At 41.5% G+C, this 12,697-nt stretch overlaps 1 protein-coding gene across 1 annotated transcript in view; it reads left to right on the top strand.

Annotated features, from left to right (window-relative positions):
- The first annotated feature begins 2,348 nt into the window (after nt 1–2,348).
- The window catches only part of s1pr5b (sphingosine-1-phosphate receptor 5b), an 18,981-nt gene continuing 8,632 nt past the window's right edge, over nt 2,349–12,697 (top strand). Inside the window, exon 1 of the mRNA XM_046331844.1 lies at nt 2,349–3,758. The gene's annotated coding sequence lies outside the window, so the exon portion shown is untranslated. The remainder of the gene's footprint in view (nt 3,759–12,697) is intronic.

The following is a 12,697-nucleotide window of genomic DNA, read 5'->3' as shown; positions in this document are numbered from 1 at the left end:
TTGACGTTGACGAACCCAAGGAAAACATTACAGTTGATTGTTGGGCTCACGTTTCCCCCGGCTCAGTCCGGCCCAACCCAGCATGGACCAATGGAATGGCTTCCAGAACCTGCTGGATGATGACACATTATATATCTCCTACTGCCACTCTGTGGACTTCATGAACAGTGATAGTCGTGTCGCCTCCCCACATGAAAAGACACTATTGTATACATTGGTATAAATACTATAGTATTCACTGTGGTGTTCGTTGCAGACTTTACTGTAATATTCACTGTTGTTGTTTTTTCAGACTTTAGTCCTGTAGAATTTAATCTAGTATACCGTAGTTAGTTTACAGTTAACTATAGTATAAATACTGTAGTAAAAGACATGTAGTATATACTATAGTCATTCATGTAGTGTTTTTGCAGATTGTAATATTCTATAGTATTTACTTTCGTGTTTTTACGGACATTACTGTATTATTTACTATAGTGTTTTGTTTGTATTATCTTTGAAACCTACTGGATAAACACTCAAAGAGCACATTTTCCATAACCTCTAGGTAGGACTGGGGTCTGAATGGATACTTCAGAGGAGCTTCTGAACTTTTTGATAACCTGTTTGGAACACAACATGGTCTATACTTGGCATATACGTTTTTCACTTATGGGTGGCATAAATTGGGCTATGGGGGAGAGGGGAATGGACAGGGTATATGCAAATTAAATACTGTAGTATTTTCTATAGTTAAATGATACATTTTTGCAGACTGTGGTGTTTTTATGAAGATTACTATAGCATTTACTGCAGGTTTTTTTTGTGTTGGGGTGGGTAATACTGTAGTATTTATTATAGTATTCTACTTTTACATTTCAGCAGATGCTCTTATCCAGAGCAACTTACGCTAGTGAGTGCATACATGTTATACTTTTCATACTGGTCCCCAATGGGAATTGAACCCACAACCCTGGTGTTGCAAGCACCATGCTATATCCAATTTGTAAGTCGCTCTGGATAAGAGCGTCTGCTAAATGACTTAAATGTAAATGTAAATACCTACTGAGCCACATGGGCTACTACTAACATTCTATAGTAGGTACTACACGTGATCGAGGGATACTACAGTGTGTAGTACAGTATTCTACCGTATACTACAGTTTACTATAGAATTCTATGGTAAGTACTGTAGTATTCTATATTAAACGTAATTGTTTTCATGTGGGGCCATAGAGATTATTATAGATCTCTATAGGTGACAGTCTGAGGAGATAAGACCATATTCAACTCAATCATAACAGCGCACGCTAAGTATAGGTTATGTCATGTATTTCCTTCTCATTATCAAATGGGCTATAAATGATGTCTTACGTGACTACAGTTATGACTGACTGTATAGTGAGCATGAAGCTTGTTTGTGTGAAGACTCTATTTGGGTTGCTTGTCCTTAACTGATCTTCTTAATTGACCTTCTTAACTTATCTCATCTACACATCTGAACAGTACCTCAGTAACTCATTTCAATGTTGACACCTGGTTGCTAGGCATTCCCAGGATGATGTGGCATATTACAGACGTGCAGAGAGGTTGAAATATTCACTGCTGCTTTAAAAAAAAGATACTCTCGTGATATGTAACAATCCAGCAGAGTACTGAATGAGACAGGAGACTAAATGATTTATGGATAACACACATACGCCATCAGTTGAACGAGTTCCAAGAGTGTGTTAACTCGCTTCCAATCAAGGACACATGTTGCAGTAACTCGTCATAGAAGAACCCTCTTTTTTTTCCATCGTAACTCTGGTTGAAGAACTATCTTTATTTGTTTTGCTCCCATCTTTCTTATTGATTCTCCCAAGTCTGAAATGTTCTGCTGCATACACTTTGAATTAGCTCTCGCATTGTTGTTTCCCTACATTTACATTTGACTAAAACATGCTCAAAAACATCCCAAAAACCTTCCTCACAAGTATAGTACAATAGTGTTTATGGGGTTCTACAGAGAATCCAAATGTTGAAGAAACCACTCATGTTCTGCCATTTCTATCGAATGCCAGGAGAGTTAATGTTTTTTTGAGGGTTGGTCGGTTTGTTGAGTAATAAACCAGAGTTGGAGTTTCATGGTATATCATCATCAGCGTTCTTTTTGACATGTGTCATATTTCTTGAAGAGCCATCCAAACCTCAGCTAATGACCCTGGCGTGCTAGAGAAAGCTCCCGAGCCCCGCTCGCTGCAGCCTGCCAGTCTCACACTCCAGTACAGCTAAAGTACTTGAAATATTGTTAAATACTATTTGAACCCAGGTCTGCCCGTGCTCGCACACTCTCACTCTATTGGGAACCTGACAAGAATATCACGACGACACCAGACCACCAAGGGGAAGGAATGGAGTCAACGTTGTAACGCTGTCATCATCGCTTGGTCGCGTTTGAAAAAGGATCAGGATGCGAGGAACTCATTTGCCTCAAATCCCCCCTTTTTATAAGGATATTGGAATTGGAAGGAACCTGCTTTAAAGAAAGTACTTGAAAGGGATAAAAGGAAGTGAGAGCAACTCAGAATTCACTTCAAATCCTTTCCAGTCACGCTAACGTTTTCGCTAGCCTCCATTTGCGTGTCTGGGGTTGTGCTCGGCCAAACATATTGCCCATCCATCCGGAACTACAGCATATAAAGCACTTCTACTTCCTGAACAAAAGAGACTGGGGCAAAAGGGGTTTCAGGCTGGAGCATGTCTTGGTATTCTGCTTGTTCAGCCTTTCACCTTATCGGTCTTCTTGGCTGCATGTTCAACAAATTAGCTCAGGATACAGGAGAAGACGAACACTGAATTGTGCGCCAAATGGCAGCCTATTCCCTTTATAATGCACTTATTTTGACCAGGGCGCATGGGGCTCTGGTCAAAAGTAGTGCACTATATATATAGGGAATAGGGTGCCATTTGGGATGCATTCTAGGTCTGAGTCTGGCTTTCATTTACATTCTTGCTGATTTCTAGTTTCTTTTCAACTAAAAGGGGTAAAGAGAGAGGGAATTCCATGGGGCTTTAGAAAGAGAAAATACCAGGAATTACTCTCAAGCAACACAATCCTCGAGTTGAGATCCACAGGGGATCAGGCCTGCACAGCTGTGTGGTGTGGTGTTTTATTGTGTCGTCCTCTCATTTATTTTGATTACCACCATGTGTCATTGAAACGGCGTCCATTGGGGCTCCCTGTGTCAGAAGTCTTCGACTGACACCCACACAGGTCCCGTAGGGGATGAGTGTGAAATCTGGCAACTGGGAGGAATGAGCGACTCATCAGCCGTCAATCTTGGGGATTGAGTGAGACTTAATGAGATGTGTCCACAGGAGGGGGCCTGAGGTGAACACGGTTGCAGCGTGTCCTGTGGAGGCCTGTCTGCCTGTCTCTATGATGTGTTACACAGTCCAGTGGAGCCGAGAGGGTTGTAATGTATCACACACAAAACCCCAACAGGGCCCTGGTCTGCTTTTCATTAAGACGGTGGTCTACCAGAGCTGGGCTGACTACATCCAAAATATATCCAGACTTTCATAAGTTCTTCCATGTCACCCCGTTCATCCGTACACTCCATTGGCTTCCAGTCGAAGGTGGCATCCACTACAAGGCTTGTCTACAGAGCAGCAGGGGAACTTCCCCTCCCAGGCTATGCTCAAACCCTACACCCCAACCCTGAAGCAACACTGAACCATGCGTGAGAACACCAGCTGTTCTGGACGACTGTGTGAACATGCTCTCCATAGCCAATGTGAGTAAGACCTTTAATCAAGTAGTAAATCAGGTGTTAATTGAGGTGAAAATGAGACTGGAGTAGGACTTTAAAGGTGTCCCAGCTGTTTCTCTCTCTTTCTGTCCAGGGTGTAATCTCCTTGTTATCTCTGTAATTGAGCCAGTAGGGGCCATTTTCTCTGGATAATTAGGGTTAGCCCTAATTGTGATGACTCACTGCTTGCGGATTCTTTCCTGCTTTCCCCACAAAACCACTCTACCAATATCAGTAGTGGAAGACAAGACACTTACCGCACCCACCCACTTTCTCTGAACTCATTTCTTAAAGTAACTGTCCAGTGAAAATCTCACTATTAAAAGTTAATATTCTGTTAACTCATACCCAAATAATGTTGCTGACTCATCCTTTACTCATATTTGTGGCTAAAGCATAAATTGGAGAAAAAATAAAAAAACACCCCAAAGTTGTATCTCAAACAGAACGTTTAAAAAATACTTGTAATTCCCTCATAGTGGACGATGTCATCCTCCTGAGGAAAAGGAGCTGGCCAATCAGCAGTCTACTCGCATTCATGTTTTTTAGGGCCGATATACGCCTACACCATTATTTTGTTGGGGTACCCCCACACCATTCCAACACAGAAAATATGTTTTTTAACATACTTAATTAAACAAAATTGGAAGGGAAACTATTTAACTTATATTGTAATTAATTATAGGTCATATTTTATAGAAATCTGGAAACACTAGACAGTTACTTTAACTCATCCTGCGAAAAGCCACTGTGCTTTTCTCCCCGGCCACTTAAAATAAATTGAACCTCATAAACTGAGGCTCATGTGGAACTCCAAACTTCTGCAAGTGGGGTGGAAAATCCAAACAAACAACCTAATGAGTCTCAGGTCCTGTTCATGTAACCTAACTCCAAACTAAACTACATAATGACAGTCTCAGGTCCTGTTCATGTAACCTAACTCCAAACTAAACTACATAATGACAGTCTCAGGTCCTGTTCATGTAACCTAACTCCAAACTAAACTACATAATGACAGTCTCAGGTCCTGTTCATGTAACCTAACTCCAAACTAAACTACATAATGACAGTCTCAGGTCCTGTTCATGTAAACCATAATAACCTGTTCAAACTAAACTACATAATGACAGTCTCAGGTCCTGTTCATGTAACCTAACTCCAAACTAAACTACATAATGACAGTCTCAGGTCCTGTTCATGTAACCTAACTGGAGCCAAACTAACCTAACTCCTATAGATGTAAAACTCTGTGTAAAACTACATAATGACAGTCTCAGGTCCTGTTCATGTAACCTAACTCCAAACTAAACTACATAATGACAGTCTCAGGTCCTGTTCATGTAAACCTAGCTGGTGAGTCCAAACTAAACTACATAATGACAGTCTCAGGTCCTGTTCATGTAACCTAACTCCAAACTAAACTACATAATGACAGTCTCAGGTCCTGTTCATGTAACCTAACTCCAAACTAAACTACATAATGACAGTCTCAGGTCCTGTTCATGTAACCTAACTCCAAACTAAACTACATAATGACAGTCTCAGGTCCTGTTCATGTAACCTAACTCCAAACTAAACTACATAATGACAGTCTCAGGTCCTGTTCATGTAACCTAACTCCAAACTAAACTACATAATGACAGTCTCAGGTCCTGTTCATGTAACCTAACTCCAAACTAAACTAGTGAGAGATCCAATACGTAAAGAGTAAACATCACGCACAATGATGTGGGCTTCAATTGGAACCTGCCAAAGGGCTGGAAGGAGTGGAGTAATAAAAGAGAGAGAGAGAGAGAGAGAGAGAGAGAGAAGAGAGAGAAAGTGGGTAGAGAGGGAGAGAGAGAGAGAGAGAGAGGGAGAGAGAGAGAGAGAGAGAGAGAGAAAGAGAAAGTGGGATGGGAGAGAGAGAGAGAGAGAGAGAGAGAGAGAGAGAGAGAGAGAGAGAGAGAGAGAGAGAGAAAGAGAAAGTGGGTATGGGAGAGAGAGAGAGAGAGAGAGAGAGAGAGAGAGAGAAAGTAGGTATGGGAGGGAGAGAGAGGGAGAGAAAGAGAAAGTGGGTGAGAGAGAGAGAGAGAGAGAGAGAGAGAGAGAGAGAGAGAGAGAGAGAGAGAGAGAGAGAGAGAGAGAGAGAGAGAGAGAGAGAGAGAGAGAGAGAGAGAGAGAGAGAGAGAGAGAGAGAGAGAGAGAGAGAGAGAGTGTATGTGAATGGGAGGGAGAGAAAGTGGGTATGGGATGGAGAGAGAGGGAGAGAAAGAGGGAGAGGAGGTCAACCAAATGAGAGTTAGTGAATAAGATGAGAAGACTGACAGTGAGAGAGAAAAAGAGAGGGAGAAAAACAGAAAAGGAGACTGCATTTCCTCAGCCCAACACTCACCAGCCCTGCCTGTCTGTTAGATCACTCATCCGCCCCACATGAGACAGACACCATCATCCCACAGAGGCCCTATGATGTTCAAGGCCTCTGTCTGCTTTCACTCACAGGTCAGGCAATCCCAGGGTATTAGTCTGTAAAGACCCCCTGATAGGGACACACTCCCACACCACAGAAGCACAGGAAGTGATTTGGTGGTGATGACGCAGACAGACACACAAACACTAGAGAGACACACATGGGGACACACACAAGCATGCACGTAAACATGGACACACATACACACACATGAGCCACTTCGCTGCACCTTTCTTGTGTGTGTGCATGAGTGTCTGAGCGTGCCAACACACACATACACACTATAGCGTGCAAACACACACACACACACACACACACACACACACACACACACACACACACACACACACACACACACACACACACACACACACACACACACACACACACACACACACACACACACACACACACACACACACACACACACACACACACAATAACACAATAGCGAGGAAACACACACGCAATCAACCAGATTTAAAATGTGGCTCAAATACAGAACTCCCCAAACCACAAAATGACACAAATTAGCTTTAGTCACCATGCCTCTGTTACTTCTGTTGATGCATGTTTTTTGTGGTGGCATCGCCATGGGGGGGGGGGGGGGGTTGATGTCTTAATTTCCCCAAGGTCTCGGAATAATTTTGAAATGCCTAGTGTAAGTGAGGACTGGGAGACTGTATATTCTTCAGGTTAGGTTCTACTTTATGTGTTCTGTCCCGTGTGCTGGTAAGGGCACAGATGACAGACAAGTTCCAGTTGAGGTGGTTTAACAACGCTGAAGATAAACAGGCCCGGAACAGCACCGCACAGTGTATGTAGTATAGATGGGATAAGGCACTGAATTGTCTGGCAACTTGCTTCAACCAAAGTGTGTGTGTGTGTGTGTGTGTGTGTGTGTGTGTGTGTGTGTGTGTGTGTGTGTGTGTGTGTGTGTGTGTGTGTGTGTGTGTGTGTGTGTGTGTGTGTGTGTGTGTGTGTGTGTGTGTGTGTGTGTGTGTGTGTGACGAGAAATAAAGATACAATAGTGAATGACAGAATACAATCTCCAACACACATCTCTTCTAAACAATATGCAGGGCTATAACATAATGCTATACAGGACCATACAGTGCAATACAACGTGACTGTACTCATTTGGGCTACAACTGCACAATGAACTGGAATACCTCTAATCAGGGAAATACAATGTAATACACATTTAAATCAAATCAAAGTGCATTTGTCACGTGCGCCGAATACAACACCTTACAGTGAAATGCTAACTTACAGGCCCTAACCAACAGTGTGATTTTTAATAAAAAATGTGTAATTAGGTGAGCAATTGGTAAATAAAGAAATAAAACAGCAGTGAAAAATAACAGTAGCGAGGCTATAACAACAGTGAAAAATAACAGTAGAGAGGCTATAACAACAGTGAAAAATAACAGTAGAGAGGCTATAACAACAGTGAAAAATAACAGTAGAGAGGCTATAACAACAGTGAAAAATAACAGTAGAGAGGCTATAACAACAGTGAAAAATAACAGTAGAGAGGCTATAACAACAGTGAAAAATAACAGTAGAGAGGCTATAACAACAGTGAAAAATAACAGTAGAGAGGCTATAACAACAGTGAAAAATAACAGTAGCGAGCTATAACAACAGTGAAAAATATAACAACAGTGAAAAATAACAGTAGCGAGGCTATAACAACAGTGAAAAATAACAGTAGAGAGGCTATAACAACAGTGAAAAATAACAGTAGAGAGGCTATAACAACAGTGAAAAATAACAGTAGAGAGGCTATAACAACAGTGAAAAATAACAGTAGAGAGGCTATAACAACAGTGAAAAATAACAGTAGAGAGGCTATAACAACAGTGAAAAATAAAAAATAACAGAAAAATAACAGTAGAGGCTATAACAACAGTGAAAAATAACAGTAGAGAGGCTATAACAACAGTGAAAAATAACAGTAGAGAGGCTATAACAACAGTGAAAAATAACAAAAATAACAGAAAAATAACAGTAGAGGCTATAAAAACAGTGAAAAATAACAGTAGAGAGGCTATAACAGTGAAAAATAACAGTGCTATAACAACAGTGAAAAATAACAGTAGCGAGGCTATAACAACAGTGAAAAATAACAGTAGCGAGGCTATAACAACAGTGAAAAATAACAGTAGCGAGGCTATAACAACAGTGAAAAATAACAAAATAACAGTGAAAAATAACAGTAGCGAGGCTATAACAACAGTGAAAAATAACAGTAGAGAGGCTATAACAACAGTGAAAAATAACAGTAGCGAGGCTATAACAACAGTGAAAAATAACAGTAGAGAGGCTATAACAACAGTGAAAAATAAAAATAACAGTGAAAAATAACAGTAGAGAGGCTATAACAACAGTAGAAAGAGGCTATAACAACAGTGAAAAATAACAGTAGAGAGGCTATAACAACAGTGAAAAATAACAGTAGAGAGGCTATAACAACAGTGAAAAATAACAGTAGAGAGGCTATAACAACAGTGAAAAATAACAGTAGAGAGGCTATAACAACAGTGAAAAATAACAGTAGAGGCTATAACAACAGTGAAAAATAACAGTAGAGAGGCTATAACAACAGTGAAAAATAACAGTAGAGAGGCTATAACAGTGAAAAATAACAGTGCTATAACAACAGTGAAAAATAACAGTAGAGAGGCTATAACAACAGTGAAAAATAACAGTAGAGGCTATAACAACAGTGAAAAATAACAGTAGAGAGGCTATAACAACAGTGAAAAATAACAGTAGAGAGGCTATAACAACAGTGAAAAATAACAGTAGCGAGGCTATAACAACAGTGAAAAATAACAGTAGCGAGGCTATAACAGTAGCGAGGCTATAACAGTAGCGAGGCTATAACAACAGTGAAAAATAACAGTAGAGAGGCTATAACAACAGTGAAAAATAACAGTAGCGAGGCTATAACAGTAGCGAGGCTATAACAACAGTGAAAAATAACAGTAGCGAGGCTATAACAGTAGCGAGGCTATAACAACAGTGAAAAATAACAGTAGCGAGGCTATAACAGTAGCGAGGCTATAACAGTAGCGAGGCTATAACAGTAGAGAGGCTATAACAACAGTGAAAAATAACAGTAGAGAGGCTATAACAACAGTGAAAAATAACAGTAGCGAGGCTATAACAACAGTGAAAAATAACAGTAGAGAGGCTATAACAACAGTGAAAAATAACAGTAGCGAGGCTATAACAGTAGCGAGGCTATAACAGTAGCGAGGCTATAACAGTAGAGAGGCTATAACAACAGTGAAAAATAACAGTAGAGCGGCTATAACAACAGTGAAAAATAACAGTAGCGAGGCTATAACAACAGTGAAAAATAACAGTAGCGAGGCTATAACAGTAGACCCACTCCAATTTGCATACCGCCCCAACAGATCCACAGATGATGCAATCTCTATTGCACTCCACACTGCCCTTTCCCACCTGGACAAAAGGAACACCTATGTGAGAATGCTATTCATTTATTACAGCTCAGTGTTCAACACCATAGTACCCTCAAAGCTCATCACTAAGCTAAGGAACCTGGAACTAAACAGCTCTCTCTGCAACTGGATCCTGAACTTCCTGACGGGCCGCCCCCAGGTGGTGAGGGTAGGTAGCAACACATCCACCACGCTGATCCTCAACACTGGAGCCCCTCAGGGGTGCGTGCTCATTCTTCTCCTGTGCTCCCTGTTCACCCAAGACTGCTTGGCCAGGCACGACTCCAACACCATCATTAAGTTTGCAGACGACACAACAGTGGTAGGCCTGATCACCGACAATGTCGAGACAGCCTATAGGGAGGAGGTCAGAGACCTGGCTGGGTGGTGCCAGAATAACAACCTATCCCTTAACATATCCAAGACAAAGGAGATGATTGTGGACTACAGGAAAAGGAGGACCGAGCACAACCCCATTCTCATCGACGGGGCAGTAGTGGAGCAGGTTGATAGCTTCAAGTTCCTTGGTGTCCACATCACCAACAAACCAGTTGTGAAGAGGGCACGACAAAGCCTATTCCCCCTCAGGAAATTAAAAAGATTTGTCATGGGTCCTCAGATCCTCAAAAGGTTCTACAGCTGCAACATCGAGAGCATCCTGACGGGTTGCATCACTGCCTGGTACGGGAACTGCTCAGCCTCTGTGATGTACCATACACCCATACAATTACAGGGCATATAAACAACGCACTGGGGGACATTATCCTTTACAAATACAGGGTTACATGTCCCAAATGATATGACAACCAAAACAGAGCTAGCCATCTCACAATAGCGAGCTCGCAGTAGAAACGACTAAATAGCATAACCATAAATATGACATAAACACCTGAAAGATATGAAATATGTACTTACATATCAACAAGGACGCACACTGGCCTTGTCTAACACAATGAAAGCTAACTGGTGGGAAAACACAAGGATGGCTGGAACTTTCTCTCACTTGACTTCTGTGCAGCTGATCTTCTTCTCTGAGCTGGAGATCGCCCAGCATGCTCTGCTCCACTTCACCGGTGGGCGGAGATACTGCTCTGATATGATGAACTAACATTACTGACATGATTAACAGCCTTTTGGACACTTAGTGTGCATCCCTAATGACACCCTATTCCCTATATAGAGAAATATAGGGTGCTGTTTTGGGATGTAGACCTAGTCTTTGCTGCATTTTCTGTTATTCCTTGAAGACAAACAGACTGGCCTTTTTCCAGTTGGCTCAGCCTATGATAAGTGTTTACTCTGTTGATCCTCTCCTGTGTGTCAGTGTGTCAACGAGCCAATCCTTAACTGACATTATCAGACTAGGAGAAATGCAGGCACTTGACCTGTCTGTCCATACATTAGCGTGTGCACACACACGCTGAGAAGACAATCACATGAGAACACACCTACACACACGCGCACCCAGACACAGACACAGACACACACAGACAGGAACCAGACTTAATCCCCCTGGGAGGGTGATCAGGGTAGCTCCCAGCTAACGCTAATCCCATATACAAACAGTAGTTTGAGAGGAGGGGAAAGGCATTGTCTCTTGGGCTCACCTGGTTATATGTACTAGACCTGGGTTCAATTAGTAGTCGTTTCTTACAAATACTTAAGCTGTGGTTGGTTGAGATTGTCTGGCGCTATGGAACCAACGGAGTACTTGAAAGTGCAAACCCTGCCCATCTAGCACTTCAGGCAGGCTCTGACAAATGCTGAAAGTATTTGAAAGGATACATATATTATTTGAACCCAGGTGTGTTTATATACGCTACAGGTAGAAGGTTGGAACAGCCAACAGGATTAGAGCAGGATATCCATAATACAACCGCCGACCAACAGTTGGTGGAGCCTCTCATTTGAATGATATGTGGATCAACATTCAGGTGTCACATTCACCTCCCACGTTGGAGTGGGAGACTGATTTATATGGGTTTTGTGTGTGTGTGTGTGTGTGTGTGTGTGTGTGTGTGTGTGTGTGTGTGTGTGTGTGTGTGTGTGTGTGTGTGTGTGTGTGTGTGTGTGTGTGTGTGTGTGTGTGTGTGTGTGTGTGTGTGTGTGTGTGTGTGTGTGTGTGTACATGTTTTAGTATACTGTGATTACCAAAAGTCCTTACAAGAATAGTAAACCAACAAAAATTCAGAGAAGTGAGGACATTTTGCCAGTCCTCACTTAGGTTAGGTTTAGAGTTAAGGTTAGAATTAGGGTTAGTGGTTAGGTTTAGGTGTTAAGGTTAGAGTTAGTGTTAGGTTTAGAGTTAAGGTTAGAGTTAGGGTTAGTGGTTAGGTTTAGGTGTTAAGGTTAGAGTTAGTGTTAGGTTTAGAGTTAAGGTTAGAATTAGGGTTAGTGGTTAGGTTTAGGTGTTAAGGTTATAGTTAGTGTTAGGTTTAGAGTTAAGGTTAGAATTAGGGTTAGTGGTTAGGTTTAGGTGTTAAGGTTATAGTTAGTGTTAGGTTTAGAGTTAAGGTTAGAATTAGGGTTAGGTTTAGAGTTAGGTAGAATTAGTGGTTGGGTTAAGGTTAGAGTTAGAGTTAGTGGTTAGGGGTTAAGGTTAGAGTTAGGGTTAGGTTTAGAGTTAAGGTTAGAATTAGGGTTAGTGGTTAGGTTTATGGGTTAGGTTAGAGTTAGAGTTAGTGGTTAGGGGTTAAGGTTAGAGTTAGGGTTAGGTTTAGAGTTAAGGTTAGAATTAGGGTTAGTGGTTAGGTTTATGGGTTAAGGTTAGAGTTAGAGTTAGTGGTTAGGGGTTAAGGTTAGAGTTAGGGTTAGGTTTAGAGTTAAGGTTAGAATTAGGGTTAGTGGTTAGGTTTATGGGTTAAGGTTAGAGTTAGAGTTAGTGGTTAGGGGTTAAGGTTAGAGTTAGGGTTAGGTTTAGAGTTAAGGTTAGAATTAGGGTTAGTGGTTAGGTTTAGGGGTGAAGGTTAGAGTTAGAGTTAGGGATGCTGGTCTCCATA

The sequence above is a fragment of the Oncorhynchus gorbuscha genome, linkage group LG26 (assembly GCF_021184085.1).
Source record: "Oncorhynchus gorbuscha isolate QuinsamMale2020 ecotype Even-year linkage group LG26, OgorEven_v1.0, whole genome shotgun sequence".
Lineage (NCBI taxonomy): Eukaryota > Metazoa > Chordata > Actinopteri > Salmoniformes > Salmonidae > Oncorhynchus > Oncorhynchus gorbuscha.
Note: the sequence above shows the minus strand (reverse complement) of the source record. Positions and strands in the feature narration are given on the sequence as shown.